This window comes from Notamacropus eugenii, chromosome 1, assembly GCF_028372415.1.
Source record: "Notamacropus eugenii isolate mMacEug1 chromosome 1, mMacEug1.pri_v2, whole genome shotgun sequence".
In the NCBI taxonomy this organism is placed as follows: domain Eukaryota; kingdom Metazoa; phylum Chordata; class Mammalia; order Diprotodontia; family Macropodidae; genus Notamacropus; species Notamacropus eugenii.
In genome coordinates, this window is record NC_092872.1 from 362,219,307 (window position 1) to 362,239,611 (window position 20,305).

Below are 20,305 nucleotides of genomic sequence, written 5' to 3' on the forward strand. Positions count from 1 at the left end.
GATGAGGGACAGTGTGAAGTAGTGAAAAGAACAGACCTCAGTTAAAGTTTGGCTACTGCCATCAATTCACTGATCAAACCTTAGGCCAGTGTCTTCTTATCTCTAAGCCTCAATATCCTTGTTTGCAGAAGGGAGACAATATTTATACAATGTATCTCACATAGGATTATTGTGGAGAAAGTGCTTTGTAAACTATAAAGTCTTATAGAAATGTGAGCTGCCATTGGGGTTTGTTGACTCATTGTATTGTTTGTCTAAGGCTATAAACCCTTAAAGGTCAAAGATGAAGGCTATGCTTGATACTCCATAATACCAAATACAATCAACTTTTTGACAATAGTTGAGAGACCCAGAACTCTATTCTTACATATTTCCCATTTCTAATTTTGTCAGGGGCCTAGAAAGCTATACATTGAATCTCTTTATCATTGTATAAACTATTTATTGTAATTGGGAAGGAAGCCAGCTTCCTTTGGTCTTAGGATCCCCTTCCTTTCTAAACCTTTTCCTCCCAGATTCTAAAAAAAACTGCAATAGAAACAATGGAGGCCCTGGCTATGGTCCTGTCTGTATAAGGAAGAGAATTCCAGAATATGGATGTTAGGAAAGTTTAACCCTTTCCCATTTTGTTTTGGGACAGGTAGCTAGTTTGCTCCTGGAATAGTGTCTGGGTGTAACCCATTCATTCTAGTAAATGTCTGAGATAGAATTTGAACTCAGATATTCCTGACTCCAGGCCTGCTCTCTCTACTGTGCCACCAAGCTGCCTTTGCTATGTAAATTTGTTCACAAAAAATGTTCTTTTATCTTGGATTCAAAATAATCATTTAGTTCACTCATTCGTTCGTTCATTCAGTGAATGAACTTAAGAGTTTCAGTGAAGGTAAAGAAAGCAAAGCATTGGGAGAAAGCTACTAGCTACAGTTAGTATTTCACAAAGCTGTGATTCCAGTCCAGGTCCTTTGATCCTTTAAGGTCTCTTCTAGCTCCGATCCTATGATCCTTAGACTCCAGAGCCAACATTCTTTTTGTTGTTCTACATTCATATTACCTTGTAGACTGTTCGCAGAAACAATAATCTCATACACAGTGAGACTCTAGAAACAGAATTTTAGGTAGGAATTTTTGCACGAGGGGCAACTGTTGCTGGAGCAAACAGCATGAAGCTGTCATCCTCTGTTGAGCAAGGTGGTAGGAAAGGAAATGGCTGGACACTTCCCTATGGTGAGTGGACAGAGAAATAACACACTGGCAAGGGGTTGGGGCAGGAGAAGCTTACCCTGATTTACCATCTGAAAAATTCCTGTTTTTAATTCATTTTTCTTTCTAATTAGGTGCTAAGCCCTGTTGTTTCTTATGCTAAAACATCTAGCACTATTATCACTCTCTAAATCAGATGATTTTATGGGAAAGTCTCACTTGCACTCAATTAGTTCTGATTCTGTCTTAAAACTGTGCCTCCAAGAATGCAGTGTAAGCCAGTGATGATCAGGTCCAGTGTAGCAGGCCAAAAAGAGATGGGGTTTATGCCCAAGATACTGGTGCCTGCTGGGATCCTTAAATCAAGTAACCAAAGGGCTCTAGTTGCCCTTCGTTGCTCTCTCCATTAATCTGCTGACATGAGGCTACACACACACACTTGCTCCTGTTATTCACATCCAGTTTCTTCCTGGGGCCTGGAGAATAGACTTCCTGTACTTGTGGTGTGATATACAGAGAAAGATCTATAGCCATAAGCACATTATCCCTTGATCAGGTACAGGGATGCTCATAAGGATGCTTGTAGCCTGTACCCTGAAAATGTTCTGTCCAGGATGAATACACACATACACAGAAATCCACAGAAAATGTGTAGAAATGCAAATACTCACACTTGCCCTCCAAGAATCATTGTCTTGGTCCAGGAAAGCTACCTTCATTACTGTATATGATTTTTTCAGAAAAATGTTCTATCTTATTTTCAAAATAATCGTTTAGTTCATTGGTTCACTCCATAAAGACTTGAGGGCTTTTAGTGGGGTAAAGAAAGCTGAGCTGTGGAGTAATGCTGCTGAAAGAGGAATCGTGGAGTCCCCAAATCAGAAAGTTGGAAGGGCCTTTGGTGTCCATTGAATCAGAACTAATTGAGTGCAAGTGAGACTTTCCCATAAAATCATCTGATTTAGAGGGTGCTAATAGTGCTTTTAGGCTTTTAGCATAAGACACAGCAGAGTTTAGTACCTGACTAGAAATCTTAATCACAAAAATTGCTGTGGAAAGTCAAGATTTTATTCCACTGCAGAGCAACATTTATTTTTATGGAGATTGAAACAAAAGAATGACTGTGCTAATAACCTCTTTCTGGTTTGAAAGAAGAGGATCTGACGCTCCAAAGAAAAGAGATTTCCTTATAGTAGAATATCTACCACCTTTGGGACAAAGAGATTGAGCATTAATTCCTGATGAGTGCCTTTCTGGAGAAAATTGGGAAAGATTTAGGTGAGAGTGAGAAATGTTTTTTATCTAATCTTTGGTGCAACTAACTGCCTTTACCTTAGGTACCTTTGCCTCCTACTCCCTCCCATTGTACACCCAGATATGTTATTTAAGAAGGTACATGCTGATATACAAAGTGCTAATAATGGTTGATGTATAAATTATTACTTATGACTATACTGTTCTTTAGGGACTATATCTAGCCGTAGCTCCTAGTACTAGTGATCTGAATGGGACAGAACCATTTTGCTATGTTATTACAGAATCTAAAATTGGAAAAGGAGGTAAATTACTGTGATGCTATGCTGGGGATTAAAAAAACGACCCTTTCTTTAATAAACTCTTGTTTCCCAGTTCTCTCATTGCTCTAAGAGGATATTTATCTAATTGTCTCAACTTAGAGACCTGAGTAGGTCCTTACTCCTAGGATAGGCAAGTGAGATTTAATTGGACACCTTTGGGAAAAATCCAACCTATGGTTTCATCAGGAATATATGCAAAGGGCTAGAAAGAGATGACTAATTTGTACAATTACAAAAGTTCTTGTTCTTATGATAGAGTCTAATTGAATCAGTTCCAATTTTGGATTTGGGAGAACTTTGCATCATTTCTGCACTAAACAACCACATGAGAACATTCCTCTCATTAAGGGTCAGTCCAATAGTCTGAGACACTCTAATTGAAAATACCAGGGTCTGCATTCCAGGCTTTCTGGAATGACTAATTGTGGACAACAGATGGAAATTTCACTCATCAGTATTGGCCTGACTATTTACATAACTCCTTCTGACTTATGGCCATGGAATTATGCCTGCAAGCCCTCAAATTGCTAACATAACTACTCATAACATAATTTCCATGCCTACGGGTCTAGTAGGTGAGTCTGGGCCCCGATACAGGGAACCCTGGGAAGGGCGCATGTAGAATTGAATATTTTTCCATGACGTGGAGGAGATCAAGCCACTAAGACAGCCTACTTTGCATTTAAGAGCTCCTAGGAAAGGTCTGGTTATTAGGTAAGGAATAGGAAGTCAGTGAACTTTCTGACCTTCATAATTATCCAATGGCTGGAAGCATAAAAATTAGGAAAGTGTTATGATACCTAAGATTTGTTGAGTTCAACAGAAAACAGGAAGTACACCCTCTAGGGAGAGGTAATTGTACTGGAACAATCAGTATATAGGTTCAGAATACCATTTTGCTATTCTTAAGACTAAGGAGATCAGAATATCTACTTGCCACCTGGCCAACACAATAATGTTACTTTTAAGTTTCAATTGCCCTTAAATTAGACTACCTTAATCCAGACAGTTTTGCTAATCTTAAGGTGATCTTTCATGATCTTTCTTTTGTTAGTTTATTCAGTCATTTCCAGTAGTGTCTGACTCTGTGATCCCATTTGGGGTTTTCTTGGCAAAGATACTGGAGTAGTTTGCCATTTCCTTCTTCAGCTCATTTTACAGATGAGGAACTGAGGCAAATAGGGTCACACTGCTAGCAAGTGTCTGAAGCCAGATTTGAACTCAGGAAGATGAGTCTTCCTGACTCCAGGTCCAGCACTCTATCCACTGAGCCACCTAGCTGCTCAAGATCTCATGCCTAGACCATTGCAATAACATGCTGGTAGGTCTACCTGCTTTGTGTCTTTCCTTGCTCCAATCCATCTTCCATCAGGGACGAATATGATTTTCCTAAAGCACAGATCTGATCATGTCACCCATGTACTCAATAAACTCCAGTGGACTCTTATTACCTCCAGGATCAAATAGAAATTATCATTCAAAAAGCCCTTCGTAACCTAACCCATCCCTAGGTCCCTCCCTACCTTTCCAGGCCTCTTATACCTTAATCCCTGACACATATTATTCAATTCAGTGACAATGGTCTCCTGGCTGTTCTATGAACAAGACACTCTAACTTTTGGCTCTGGATATTTTCTCTGCCTGTCCTGTTTTTTGACTACTGACCTCTCTGATTTCCTTTAAGTCTCAGCTAAGATTCTACTTTCTATACAACCCCTAACTGCCTTCCATAACCCCTTTTATTTCTAGTACCTCTTTCTCTTAATAATTTCTTATTTATCCTGTATATAGTTTGTTTGCGTATCTATATATTTGTTTGCATGTTGTCTCCATTAGGTTGTGAGCTCTTTGAGGGCATGGATGGTCTTTTGCCTCTTTTTACATCTCTGTTACTTAGCACAATTCCTGGCAAATAATAGGCATTTAATAAATCTTTATTGTTTGGTTGATTGATTAGAGACTCAAGTATGCTTTGACACTGAGTTTTTGTTTTTATCTATTGTTTTCTATGCCACAACCAATATAACCTTCATGCAAGGCAGTGCCCTCAATCCTTGTCCCACTCAGTATATACTATTACAGCACTTGGAAGAATCCATCCCTTTATCTTGTTTTACTGCATCTGATGTATTAAAGTGATTTGGAGAATTCTTTTATGTGATTGTTAATAGTTTGTAATTCTTTTGAGAATTGTTTGTTCATAACCTTTGACCATTTACCTATTGAGGAATGACTTTTGACATACATACATTGTATATATATATTAGTTGTCAATATATCTAGATTACAAACTATTTTCCAAGAAATTTGATACAAAGAATTTTTCCCACTTGACTGCTTCACTTTTTATCCTAGATAGAGGAATTTTGTTTATGTGAAAAATTTTCAGTTTTATATAATCAAAATTATCTATCTTATCTTTTGTAATTGCCTCTATCTCTTATGTGGGTAAGAGCACATCTCCTCATAGCTGTATAAAATATATTATTTGCTCCTCTTCTAATTTTTCACCATCTGATCTTTAATAATCCAGTTCACATATCTATTTAGAATTTATTGTGGAATATGGTATAAATACTGACCTAAATCTAATTTCCAGATTTTTTCTTGGCAATAGGATTTCTTTTCTAAGTAATTTATGTTTTGGGGATTTATTGAGCATTGGATTCTTGAATTCCATTATTTCTGATTCTCTCGTCTAATTTGTTCCTCTGATCTATTTCTCTATTTTTAAACCAAAACCAAATAACTTTGATGATTGCAGCTTTATAATATAGTTTGAGGTCTAGAAGAGCTATTCTCTCATTATTTCTCTTTTTTCATTCTTTCTTTTGAAATTCTAGATCATTCATCCCTTAAAGTGAATTTTATTGTTTTATCAAGTTCTGTAAAGTAGATCTTTGGTAGTTTGTTTGCTATATATAGTATTAAAACTGTAAACTAGTTTTGGTAATATTGTCATTTTAATCATATTAGCATGACCTAGTCATGAACAATGACCATTCCTCTGACTTTTAAAGTTGCTCTTTATGCTTTAAGGAATAATTTCTAATTGTACTTATACAAGAATTTTATGAGCTTCAGTAGATTGGTCCTCAAATTATAGATTGACCCTCATTTTACAGTTCCTTTGACCAGAATTGTCCTATTATTGTCTTAGGGATTTTTAATAGTATACATAAATACTGTTGATTTTTATGGGCTTATTTTGTATCTACTCTGAAGTTATTAATTTTCTCAATTAGAATCAATGGTAATTCCCTATGATTTTAAGAATAATTATCATGTTGTCATCAAAGAGGGATAATTTGATCTCCACTTTGCCTATCTTTATAATTTTAATTTCTTTCTCTTGTCATATTACTATTGCTAGCATTTATGAAACTCTATTTAATAATTGTGGAGAGGATGTACATCCTTACTTTTTTCTTATATTTATTAAGAAGGCTTCTATTATGTTTTTATTACATATGATACTTGCTTTTGTTTGAAGAGAGATAATTTTTATGTTAAAAAAAGACCCTCAATACCTGTACTTTTGATTTATTTTAGCATAAATGACAGCTATACTTTGTGAAATGCCTTTCTTCATCTGCTAAGATAATCATATGGCTTTGGTGTTTTAATTTTTAATATGATTTATTATGTTGCTTTTTTTTTTTAATGTTGACTCATCCTTTCATCCCTGACATAAATCCAGCTTCATCACTAAAGATGATTTTTGGATGAATTATTGTAGTCTGACAGGATTAAAAAATTTTTTTGAATTGATATTCATTAATGATACTGGTCTAGAATTTTCCTCCTTAATAACACCTCACTGGCTTATTGCAGGAGAAAGTGCTTTTTAAATATTAAAAAGTGATAGGAATGCAAGTTGTTTCCCGTCAAACTTCATGTCATCTTGTGGTGCTATTGTTTCTTTTTTCTTTCTCATAGCTTCTTTATCTACACAAATCTCTCTCTGTGTGTGTGTATGCATGTGTGCATGTATGTGTAGATAGAACCATACATGCATATGTATATTTAAGTCATACTCTTTGTAACCCTGTTTCAGGTTTTCTTGGCCAAGATACTGGAATGGTTTTCCATTTCCTTCTCCAGCTCATTTTATAAATGATGAAACTGAGGTAAACGGAGTTAAGTGACTTGCCCAGGGTCACACAGCTAGTAAGTGTCTGAAGCCAGATTTGAACTCATGAAAATGATTCTTCCTGACTCTAGGCCCAGTACTCTATATACTGTACCACCTAGCTGCCTTGATTGCTTTTACTAAACTGTATTTTTTTGTAATGAAGAAATAGCCTACAGGAGCAAGGAATATCTGGAAATGACAATGTATAAAAAAACCAAAGAAACTGCCATGATCTGTTAAGGAAACATGGGAGCTCTAGGTTTGATTAATTTGGGTCAGGCCAATTTCAGAAGTGCAGTCCAGGAAGTTAAGAAACCTAGGATCTAGTTCTGCTTCTGCCACTAACTCACTAGATGACCTTGAGCAAGTCATTTCCCTTCCCCCATACTTAATTTTCCTCAGTCTATAAATGAGGGTATCAGACAAGAAGATCTCTAAGGTCCCCCCAGCTCAGAAATCCTCTGATCTCAAAGTATTCCTCTCAAAGTATTTCTGGCACAGAACAGTTTTTTTGTAGTATTTTATAGTTTCAAGTCATTAGATCCATTATTTTAGCTGGTACTCAGTAAAACCCTCTGAGATAGTCCTTAGATTTCAATTTGATACAACAAAAACTTTCCCAACAGTGATGTAATGGGGTGAATTTGCCTATGGGGCCCAGTCTTTAGAGCATATACAGATGTTTCTTGCCTGATTCCAGTTGAAGCCATTATGCAGAAGCTTAGGGTGAGCCTACTTCTCACCATAATAACTCAAGGGTTTGCAATGGGTGATGATGATGAGTTCTCCAACTTATTGATGTCTTGTTGATCTGTAACCCATTGGGTATCATGAAGAGGGAGACTTGCTTCTTTGTCTCTTTGCTTTGAGATGTCAGTGAAGGTCAGGTGAGGGGAAGGGCTGCTGTCTCATCTTCTAACCCAACCTGGCAGGCATGAGCATGTGGATGCTTCTTTCTTTGTATTTGTTCCTTCCTGATTTTAAGTGGGGCATTTTAACATGGAATTGTCCTTGAGAGGACTGAATGATCTGGGAGTAGAAATGGCCAATGCAAGTAGAAGGGTCTATGCTGGAAACAGAAAGATACTCCAAGGAAAAACACAGGCAGAGTGTTAGGCATCTGAGAAAAGGCATCATGATGCCTTATGGGAGAGAGGAGTGTTTGCTATGGACTCTAGAAAGGCACTGACCCTTGAAGCCCAGCTGTGAGCCACAGAGTTTTAAGTGTAGAGAACTGTTTAAAGACCCCATGAAAGGAGAAAAAGACTTCCAGGGCCAAGAGTTGGGAAATACTCTTTGGCTACATGTATCCTCTACACATGAGCCTCACTATTACCGCATTTTATGAGCCCACTCTTCCTGTGGACATTATCCATATTTATGGGAGAATGCACTTTAGGTTTTAGAGGGATTTTTTATACCAGCTTTGCTTACTATACAACTTCAATAAATGTTAAATGTCAAAAAGTTAACTAAGTCTGACTGGCTGATTGTTCATGGGAGAACATTGGTCAAGGGAAATAGCATCAGAAGAGTGGGCCCTCTTGTTTACCTCTAGATCCATGAGATGTAGCAGCCAACCTCTGGAAACTCTAAACCTCAAAAATGAATGAGATCTGTGTCACTGAGACCTAGGTTGTTGCTACAGTGAGTACTGACTAAAGGGAGAATGTGTTATTTTAGAAGGTGATCAGGTTTCTATCACTGAAGATCTTTCCAGCAGAAGCTGGGTGTCCATTTATAGGAGATTTCTTCTCAGGTATGAGTTCAACTTACTGTCCTCTCATGTCCCTTTGAACTCTGAGATTATGTGATTCCAAGAATTTACATGTAGGAAATGTTCTTCCCTCATCTTTGAAGGGAGACACATTTAGTTTAGTTTGTCTTAACTGGCTATCTTATTTGCATCGAAGGAAAATAGTGATGTAAGGATCCAAAGACCAAACACACTCAAGAGGAGGAAATTAGTCAGATCACTTGCAAGAAAATCTCTCTTCCAGTGATATTATATTAGAGGCAAACGTGAAGGCACAAAAGGTGAATTTCTTATTGCATGTAAGAAAAGCACATATGGCAAGAAATTTGGAAATTTGAAAGCACTTTCCAAGTCATGGGAGGCAACATAGTGGCATAGCGGAACAAACTTTAGATTTGGAGCTAGAGGTTGAACCTAGGTTCATAGACTAGTTTCATTGCTACTTCTACTACCTTGGGCAATTCAGTTATCCTCTCTGGTTCTTACTTTCTTCCCCTATACAATGAGAGATTTGGATGAGGTCACTTCTAATGATGGACTGAATCTCATAAGATGAAATAAGAAAGGAATAAGTATGAAATCTGATATTTTCATTTAAAAATCAATGATGTAAGTAGTGAAAAAGGAAGACTTCACTAGACAGTAAGTTGTTCAAGTGAAAAAGACCCTGTGGCCTTAGTACGCTGTCAGTTCAATATACATTTGCAGTGTGATGTTGAAGACACAAAAGCTAGTACTATTCTAAGTTTTACGGAGTGAGGCACAGCGTCCAGAGTGAGAGAGGGGGCTGATCTGTTGTTTGATGCTAAGGTTAGAATGTACCTGGAATATCATGTTCAGTTGTGAGCACCATATTTTAAGGAAGATATTGATATGCTGGAGAGTATCTAGAGAGTGGCAATCAACACAGAGACGTGTACAGAACATGCCTTCTTAAGACTGGTTGAAGGAAATGGTCTCTTTTAATTTAGAGAAGACCAAAGGAGAACATGATAGCCATCTTCAGACATCTGAAGGGTTTTTCATAAGGAAGAGGGATTAAATGTATTTTATTAAAACTTTGGAATCATCAGAGCTATCTAAAAAAGAAATAATACTGGCAACTTACATTTACGTAGCATTGTAATATTTCTTCACAACAACCCCATTAGTTAGTCATTATGTAATGGACTCAGTTAACAAGCACCTAGTAAGTGCTTACCATGTGCCTGGTGCTATGCTCAAATGGAAGTTCAGTGACTACGTGTAGAGGGGATATTGTAGGAAGGATCAAGTAAGAGATAGTCGGGGGTTCTTAACCAGGGACTCCAATGGGGTCTGGGATAGATTCTAGGAAGTCTACGACCTTGCAAGAGAAAAAATACGCCTTTATTTTCACTAACCTTTGACCGAAATTCAGCATTTCTTTTGATTATGCATGTAGGTAATGCAAACACTCACACACATGCACACACAGAGAGCAGTATTAAATATCACCAGACTGCCAAAGGGATTCTAGGAATAAAAATAGTTAAGAATCCTGAGTCCAGATGAACTAGCAGCCTTCTAAGTTTGAGGACTTATTATTCTAAATAAAATTCTATGTGAAAAGAACTTCATAGCCCTTAATCCTTATATAAATGTAAATTATGATTCATTTATGACACATTTATACTTATAAATGATGAAAAGCAACTCAGACTCTCTGCCTGGAGAATTTATATTTAACAGGGATTCCACTTTAGGGTAACAACACTGGTGTCATTCTAGCAAGTAGGGAGGAGGGGTTGGGGAAGGCTCACTTCCCACATGGCTCTTTGTTCACTGCCCTCTAGTGAGTAGGTAGTTATTTTAGCTGGACAAACCCATTCCTGGTGCCATACAGGCACTTTAAAAGGATTCCTTTGTGACTAGGGAGGAAGGACTAAATAGTGCTGGGAATGCTTCTTATTCTTGAAGAGTTATTAAGACTCGTGAATATATTGGCATTTGTTTTTGTTTTTCTATCCAGTAATTACCTATGATCATTTCCTGGCCCATAGAAGGTGCTTAATAAATGTTTATTGATATTGATCTCAACTGGAATATGCTTCTTTGCCTCATGTTTCCTCTTATAGCCTGGTGCTACATTTATGTAATAGACCACTGAACTGGAAATTAGGAAGCTTGGGTTCTAGTTCTTGATCTTTCCCTTACTAACCTTGGGAGAAGTCTCTCCCCCACATCATACAGGCTTCAGTTTTCTCATCTATAACAAGAGGGAGTTAGATTGGACGGTTTCTAAGGTTCCCTTCTAGCTCTGAAATCTATTCCCCTCAGATCTACTTTCTACGCTTCTTGCCAGTGCTTTGAATACTTTTTCTAAGTCCTGACTTTGAAGATTCAATGCCTTTGGCCCCACCCTTTGAAAGCTCCAACTCTGGTACAGGTTCAGACCAGCACAATGCCTTATATCATATGCCTAACCATCCTGATGTCTCATTAAAACTTTCCAACCACTCCTCCCTGATCCCAGATTCATAATATTTTTGACTTAGTTACACTATTAATTGTAATAAGTTGCTGCCTCATACTGGGGGTAGCTAGGTAGCATATTGGATAGCCCTGGAGTCAAGAAGACCTGAGTTCAAAACAGGCCTCAGATATTTATTAGCTACATGACCCTGGGCAAGTCACTTGTATCCATTTGCCCCAGTTTCCTTATCTGTAAACATGAGCTGGCAAAGGAAATGGCAAATTGCTCCAGTATCTTTGCCAAGAAAACCTCAAATGGGGTCACAGAGACTCAGACAAAACTGAAAACGACTAAACAACAACACAGGTAATGAGTGCGATGATTGAGATTTTTACCCCAGGTCCCAGAATCACAGAGAGTTTAAGGGGACCTCAGGGCCATCGAGTCCAATCCATCCCCCAAAGGACACCCACCGTAACATGCCTGAGAAGTGCTCATCTGGTCTCTTCTTGAAGAGTTCTAAAGAAGATGAAACCAACGTCTTTCATATCAGACTGTTCCATTTTTGGACAGATTTAGTGGTTTGTGTATATTTTTCTGACATAGAATTAAATTTGCCTCTTTGCAGTATCCACCTATTGTTCCTGGGTCTACTCTCTGGGCTAAAATCTACATCCTCCCCTGACTTCAAATTCAGCACTCTCTTCACTACAACAGTGCCTCTTAGATCACAGAATGGCAGAGCTAGATGAGACTCTAGAATTTACCTTTAGACAGAGACACTGCTCCTGTTATATGGTTCTTGTTTAAGTTTAGGAGGTGAAAGCTATCTTGTACACGAGGATTTTAGGATGATCAAACAGCATACCCTTCAGCTGTTAGTTGAACAATCATATAGACAAAAGGATGTCTTCTAAAAAATTTAGGATTTTATGTGCTGTTTTATAAGTAAGATAAATACAGACTATAAACAGTTAGGTACCCCAAACATGTTGAATTTAGTATGGATCTTGCTTGAATTAATATGCATTTGATTTTTAACTGTGTCTAAGTGAAGTGTGAAAGGGGATTACTTTGTCCCTGTTATTTTGCAGATGCGGAAACTGAGACCCAGAGAAAGGAAATAATTTGCTCAAGTTTACAGAGGTTTTAGCGAAGAACTTGGACTAAAGCCCAGGACTTCTAATTGCTAAGTAACTGCTTTTTCTACTATATCATATTGGTATAAAGAATAAATTCTTAGAGCTAGAAGTTTAGAGATTACATTCTTCCCTAAGAAAATGTAGCATACTGAATGTACTGTAATTTTTGTTTGATGATTGATGTTTTTGCAAGGTCATGAATTCATAGGATTTAGGGCTAGAAGGAACCTTAGAGATTATTTGGCTTAACCTCTTCCTTTTTTTCCCTTTTTTCTCCAGATGAGGAAACTGAGATCCAGAAGAACCAACTGGTTCAAAATCACACAGGTAGAAAGTAACTGAGTTAGGATTAGAACCCAGATCTTCTGGATCTGAATCCAGGGCTCTAATTCCCTTCCACTATAATCTACTGAAAAAAGTTCACATTCTTAAAAGCTATTCTCATTGTCCAGGAGTAAGCATGAAAATGGAGACTCAGTATTGTTTTGCAACATTTTTAAAAGTACTAGTTACTACACGGAATGTCTCCCAAATCTGCTGCCTCGTTGAGCCACTGGTTTACTTTCTGATGTTCCCCCACAAACTGAGAGCTTTGCTAAGAGGCATCTATCTAGGTGGCACAGTAGAGAGAGTAATGGACCTGAAGTCAGAAAGACACGAGTTCAAATCTAGTCTCAGGCACTTACTAGCTGTGTGACCCAGATTTACACAGTCACAACTTCTGTATGTCTCAGTTTCTTCAACTATACAATGGAGAATTACAATAGAACAATACAATACTACCTCCCAGGGTTGTTGTGAGGATCAGACAAGTTAATATTTTAAGTGATCACTTTTATTTGCCATACCCTTGGAACAATGCTGGTGAATGGAGATCAACAAGGTACTGTATCAAACAATTTCCCCCAACTCTCCACTTTATGTTGAAGTTGATCATCAGTTTCCTCAGGTAGGTGTGCTGATACCAATGCTATGGGAATTAGATGTGTAGATAAGTCATCCAGATAGGTATATTCAACCAGTCCATTGGAGAGACCAGTTCTAATGGTGAAAGTGAGATTAGAAATTTTGGTTTGTTGCAGATTTTATTCTGGATGTCAGTGGTTAGGCAGGATGGTGGAGTAGGATTTGAAATAAGGAGGTCAATCATATCTTGACTCTGATTTATTAAAGTGACATTGGGCAAATCACTTAGTTTCTTGAAAGTTTAGCTTTCTCATCTGTAAAATGGGCATAATAATATTCCCACTATCTATTTCATATGATTATTGTGAAAGAAGTACTTTGTAACCTGAAAGGGCTACATAAAATTGAGTGGTAGGAATAGTTGTAACCATGCTATGCCTTTTGCCCCCAAATCAGGAGATACTCCCTTTTACTTCTAGAATAATTTAAAGTTCTGCACAATCTAGTTCCTACCTGCATTTTTATTTTTATCTTATATTACTTTCACAAATGATGTGTCCCATAGGCACTGGACTATTAGGTATTCTCCAAATTTGACAATCCATACTTACCTTTATGCCTTTGCACAGACTACTGCCCACGCCTAGAATGCACTTGCTCTCAGGATACTTGCCTTCCTTTAAGACTTAATTCAGATGCTATTTTCTCCAGAAAGAACAGCCCTTACTGTTCTCTTCCTCTTCAAACTACCAAATTTTATACTTGTGTGTATATATGTTGATTACTGCTCTTCTTTCAATTGTAAGTTTCTTGAGGTTTTTAGTTATGACTGTTTTGTGTGTGTGTGTGTGTGTGTGTATACCTATAGCCTTGTTCAGTTCCTTGAATATAATAAGTTTTCAATAAATACTTGTTCAATTTAATTTAATTCTTATTATTATTGAATAAATGGAGTAAAATCTCTTAGTAAGTGAGTACAAGCAGAGGAGTTAACCTCAGCAAACTGGAGTTTTTAAGGTATAGAGAATGGAAAATTAGGGCTATCTCAACAGATGATCTCGATCTTCTGAATTGAGTAAGAAACAGAGATTGGATTTGGGGGAGGAGGGAGTGGCTAGGGGCTTTAGAAGATACAGGTCTAGAATAATTGCTGTGGAGAATTTTAATTGGAGATGAATAAATGGATTATTGTACATTGATGTGGGTCAACCTGTCATTGCTTGCTCTTAGCTGAAGGCAGAGACACCCTTAAAAAACTCTTGGTTACATACTTGTTATTCTGAGTCATCAAAGGAGGATTCAAATGCAGGAATTATTTATAGAACTAAGTTAATTTCTTTTGTTTTCAGAATTTGCCTGGAAAGTCCTTTGAGACTATGGGAAAGGACAGCAGTTGTTATGAATTCCATTAACAACCTGTGTTATAATTTTGCTTTTCTGGCTAAGTTCTGTCCCTCCCCCACTTTTTTCTTCTCCAGGCACTGTCCCCCTTATCCTTCTTTGCAATTCCTTTTAAGAGGCATGCCAACTACTCGCCAGAGCCCCTGCTCTCCCTGCTCATCTCTTTCTCTTAGAATGACTAGTTTTCCACCAAAGTTCAACTCAAAGCACCCAATCTACCCTACTGTTATTGACTCCTGCCACCCCAGTCTTCCATTTGATAAAGCCATCTCAGGAGAGATAAGTCATGTGCTTTAAGGACAGCCATGCCCGTATTGGTACTTATTCCCAGCTGATTACTGTTTGAAATAGTAGAAGGTATGCTATATGTTATTTCTTCTTCTTAAATAGAGTGCATAGTCTGTTAATTGGTAATAACAAAATCTGTTGATCTATTTAATCACCTAGCTGCTTAGAATAAAGCAGGGAAGGAGACTATCCCATCATTGACCTAGGGACCATAGTGTTCCTGGAGGAAGGACTAATAGGGAATCAGTAAGCATGTCCACAGCTCAAAATAGGAACATCTTAGAGGCTGAGTACTGCAACAAATGATTTGGACTAGGTGAGCACCCTTGTCGACACTGTTAGCGAGAGTATAACAAGTATGGTAACAGAGAAATAGATTGAATCAGAATCAAGGCAGTGTGCAGTGGGGTCCCATGCACATTTGATATTAATAGGCCACAAAACTTCTCTCAGAGTATAGGAAGCTGGAGCTCTGGATTCGACATCCTGAATGGTGCCATCACTTTAGGAGTGGTGAGAATGTACTGTATGGTGCTAATTTTCACCTGATCCTATGTGTTCTTCAATAAATACCTCAAGGTTGGTAAATCTGTCTCATTCCACTATTTCCAGTACCTTGTAATTTGACCCTGAGCACTAATTGCCAGATCTTTTAAGCTAACATTAATGACTGACAATGTCATTTCAAAGGATGGATCACCCTGGTTCTTTGTTGCTTAATTATTTGGCTCTTTAGAGTATAAAGAAAGGGAGCATGTCACTGCACTGGGAAACTGATTTAGTGAGACTTACTCCAAAGTGCTGCTTGTTATTTTGCCCTTATTTTGGTGGGAATGGCAAGACCACAATATCGTCCAGGATGAGAACCATGGGAAAACTCATATTCCATCAAGAGTATCCACCATCCATTCACTCTCCCAGATTCACAACTTCAGCCTACTCCTGCTCCTCTTAAACAGGTAATCCCAATCAGGATAGCCAACCAAGAGCCTCTAATTCCTGTACTCTGGGGTATGTTTTGTGACTCATCCTCAATTCTTCCTCTCTCACCCCACTATCCAATTGATTGCCAGTTCTATTCAATTCTACTTCTACAACATCTTTGACATCCATTTCTTTGGCTCACTCACATGACCAACACCTCAGTTCAGGTCCTCATCACTTCTTACTCTGATTGTTTTAATCACCTGCTAATTAGTCACCCAGTCTTGAGTTTCTCCTCACTCCAATCCATCCTCCCCACAGCTACCAAAGTGATTTTCCTAAAGCATAGGATTTGATCATATTACTCCCTCTTCTCAAAAACTTCCCTTTTTCCTCCAAGATCAAATACACATTTCTCTATTTGGCTTTCAAAACTCTTCACAGCTTCAAACCAATCTACTTTTTCAACCATTGGAAGATGAGTTGCTCCTTTAACTCCTGTCTTGGCTTTTAAAAAGTTAGGATTTCAGCAAATTCCATCCTATGCCCTTTCATGCATTCTATATAGTCCAGCCAATCTGGACTTTTTGCTATTTCTTACAAGTAGAGTTCCATCTTCCATCTCTGTGCCTTTGCACTGGTTTTGTCCTATACCTGGACAGCTCTCCCACTTCATCTCTATCTCTTAGAATTTTTAGACTTCCATCAAAACTGAACTCAAAGGCCACCTGATCTCCCCAGCTGTTAGTGCCTCCTTATTACCTATATTTACTTTGTGTGTATTTGTATAACCTCCAACAGAACAGAAGCTCCCCTGAGGGCAGGGACTTCTGTTTTTGTCTTGGCATCCCTAGTGCAATGCTTGACACAGAGTAGGTGCTTAATGAATGTTTGTTGATTGATTGATATAAGTTATAATTTGTGGTGGCAGTGTGAGGCATTAGGTTAGTCACCACTCCTGGGAATTTAAATTTTCTCTTCTGTAAAATGGGAGAATAATAGAGGTAGCATCTAACCGTGCAAATGTTGCTCTGAGGATTTAAATAAGTCGGTATATGTTAAGGAGCTATTTTTATCAACATTATCTAGAAAGTGAGAATATTAATCACAAAAGGAAAGACATTCAGAACAAGAGGAGATATCAGTTAGTCCAACTACCTTTATTTTTAAAGGTGAGGAAACTGAGCTCTAGAGCTGTGAAATGATTTACTCAAGTCACACAGTGAATTAGGGTCAAGTTAGGATGAGAACCTAGGTATTCAGATTCATTTTGGGATAGTTCTGCCTGGAGATAGGAATGATTAAATTCTTAAAGCAAAAAAAAAAAAAAATCAGCTAAATAAATCTCAACTACACACGTGCACATAAACGTTAAATGACAGAGCCAAAAAGGATACTGGAGGTCAGCTACTCTAACTGTCTCAGGTAACAGGCCTGCAGAGGAAGTAACTTACCTAAGGTCTCATAGTGAACTAGTGGGTGGGGAATGAGTAGAAGTCAAGTCTCTGGAATGCCCTTCAAGGGCTCTTGCCACTACATCACAGGTATCTGCTCAGCCTATCAACTATTTCTGAAAACAAATCCTCCAAGGTTGTTACACTTCTCCCAGCAGGGTCTGGGGTTGAACTACAAGACAGGTGTTCCCAGGGTTCTTTCTGGCTCTGACATTTTAAGATCAGATTCTTAAGTCCCTACCAGCTTTAATTACGTAGGTTCTGTGATATAAAGGTCTATATATTTTATGTTCTTTGATTCTTAGGTCTCTTCTTATATGCCATGGGTCCTGATTGTGTTAACATGGGATTTGCTCAGTTTCCTGGCTTTTTCAGGGAGTCACACAGATATAGTGAACTTCTCTTTGGCACATGGGAACTCTGGCATATGAACACACCCTTTCTTAGTCTTGGAAGCAGCTCAAAACAGGAGGGACTGAAAGGCTAACAAGCAAAAACTAACCCGAATCTGACCTGCAGCAATCCTTTTCCCCTTCATTTAGGACTGAAAAAAGGGACACCTACCTCTTTAGGAGACACACACACACCGCACGTGGGGAACACCAGCAGCCTCTCTCCGTGAGGGCTGGACCTTGCTGGGATCCTACTAACTTCTCAGAAGCCAAGTCAGGAGCTGAAGGAGCAACTCATCTTTCAGTAGTTAGTGATCATGATGTAATCTGATTCCTGGATATTTCTCCTTCTTTGCCCCGCCCCTGGGACTTTGAGTCTTATTCAGGAGCTCTGTGGGTAGAGGGGCGTTTTTCCACAAAAAGTACCTGATACTTGACGAAAGGCAGAAGTGATCCATTATAGGAAAATGACCAGAAAATGTGTGGATATAATCAATTATATCTCAGGGAAGTATTTTTCTTAATTAGCCAGATGAAATACTTTTTACAGAGGAAAACTCGGGCATGAATAGGTGAAGCCGGAGATATAACATCACACACCTACTTGTTACGGAGACTTGTGGAAACTACTTTCCCTACTGGAGCCTCAGTTTCCTGTAAAAAAAAAGAGGTTGGAATAAATCAGGTCCCTCCCACCTCTAGGATTCTATGAGTCTAAGGTTTATAGAGAGGATGAAAGATTTATATTGTTGTGTCTGAAAAATCTGTGACCTGAGATACATGCTTAGCATATTCTATAACTCATATGTATATGCTATTTTATCATTAAAAAGCATTTTGCTTGTGTTAGGGCCTATAGAGCTAAAAAGGACTTTAGAGATCATGTAATTTAACCATTTTGCTTTAAAGATGAGGAAGCTAAACTCAAAAATGTTAACCACATACAATGGTAGATTTGGAATTTGAACCTACATCTTAGGGTCATAAATTTAGAAATGGAAGAGACCTTTCAAAGACCTTGATTACAGATGAAGAATCTGAGGGCTGGAGAGTATCTTGGCCAAGGTTCCCTAGGTTGCAAATAAAAGGCCTGGGATTTGAACCTAGGCCCTCTGATTCCAAGTCTAGCATTCTTTCCATTCTATCACACTGCCTCTCACATTTATAAAACTCACCATAAGACAGGAAAGCCCCTATTTAGCTTTGGAAGATTTTGGGGGGGTGTCTTCAAATAATACAGGGAGATATTTGGGGAAGGTGGCCCCTACAATACAGGCGATAACCAAGAAAGGGAAAAAGATTCCACACAGCTTTCCTGTCTCTAAGTCTAACATACTTTCCATAACATTATATTGTCTTAATTATTTCATTTGATCTTCTTAAGCCCTGTAATGGAGATGAGGCAGGTGTTATACCCATTTTTCAGATGAGAACACTGAGTTTTGGAGAAGTGGTAGAGTTGAAAGTGAAACAGATTTGGTGTCAGAGAATCTGAGTTTGAACATTATTTTTGGCATTTTAATCAGTCAATCAATCAATAAGTATTTATTATGTGCTTGTGTGACCTTGGAATACCTACTTTGACAGTCAAAGTTCTTGGGACTGGTAATATTAGATCAATGGAGGACCTTGCCAGTGCGCCTGAAGCAGATTAAAGTGTAATCGGGAAATATTTAACAAAATAAATGAAAATATGATAAAACATAGATAATGTTGATATATGATTTTCTAAGTCAATATGTGACCCATAGAGATTCATATCTATGATTTAGTGCCCCCCATTTCTATTTGAGTTGGATCCCATAAGACTAGATGATTTTGAACCTCTATTAGGTTGAAACCTAGAATCCTATGCCTTGTGCTTGAACATTAAGTCACGCTTGCAATAGATAAGACTTTTCTGTTTTTCCCTTGGCTGTTTTTTACTTATAACACTCTTGGCAGTAATCTGTTACAGAGGAGTATCTTTGGGTAAGAGCAGGCATTTGATAAGGGGTGTAGTTCCAGATTCCTGTCTATGCATGACTACATGGGAATGATTCTGTGCAAAGTTGACCTTTGGATATATATGTAACAAGCCTGAAGAAAATGGTGATCCAGACATGCCTTTGTGCATGAGTTTTTTTAGACATGGGGAATAGCTGAAGTGGCATAAAATCTATCTCCTCATCAAATGTGTGTTATTGTTCGCTTGTTTCAGCTGTGTCCAACTCTTTGTGACCCAACTTGGGGTTTTCTTAGCAAGGGTACTGAAGTGGTTTGCCATTCCCTTCTCCAGCTCATTTTACAGATGAGGAGAGTGAGACAAAGAGGGGTAAGTGAGTTGACCAGGGTGACACAGCTAGTACTCCTACCAAATTGGGGCAGTGGATACAGTACTGGCCATGGAGTCAAGAGGACCTGAATTAAAACACAACTTCAGATACTTACTTGCTAGGTGACCCTGGGCAAGTCACAGGAAAGCTGTCTGCCTCAGTTTACTCAACTATAAAGTGAAGATAACAAAATAACCTACCTCCTAGGGTTGTTTTGAGGATAAAATGGAAATAATATTTGTGAAACAATTAGCACAGTATCTGATGCATAGTAGACTCTTAATAAATGCTTGTTTCCTTCCTTCCATCTTACTGTTGATCGATTGCCTAGATGGGCTTCTCAGTATAAGTATTATCTCTCTCTTTACTCTGGGATATAGA

General features: G+C 38.2%; 1 protein-coding gene across 2 annotated transcripts in view; it reads right to left on the reverse strand.

The window, feature by feature from the left end:
* BDKRB2 (bradykinin receptor B2) overlaps window positions 1-18,225 on the reverse strand; it is a 67,471-nt gene extending 49,246 nt beyond the window's left edge. For both annotated transcript variants that reach the window (XM_072630311.1, XM_072630313.1), the window contains exon 1: window positions 17,782-18,225. The gene's annotated coding sequence lies outside the window, so the exon portion shown is untranslated. The remainder of the gene's footprint in view (window positions 1-17,781) is intronic.
* Between the last annotated feature and the right edge of the window lie 2,080 nt (window positions 18,226-20,305).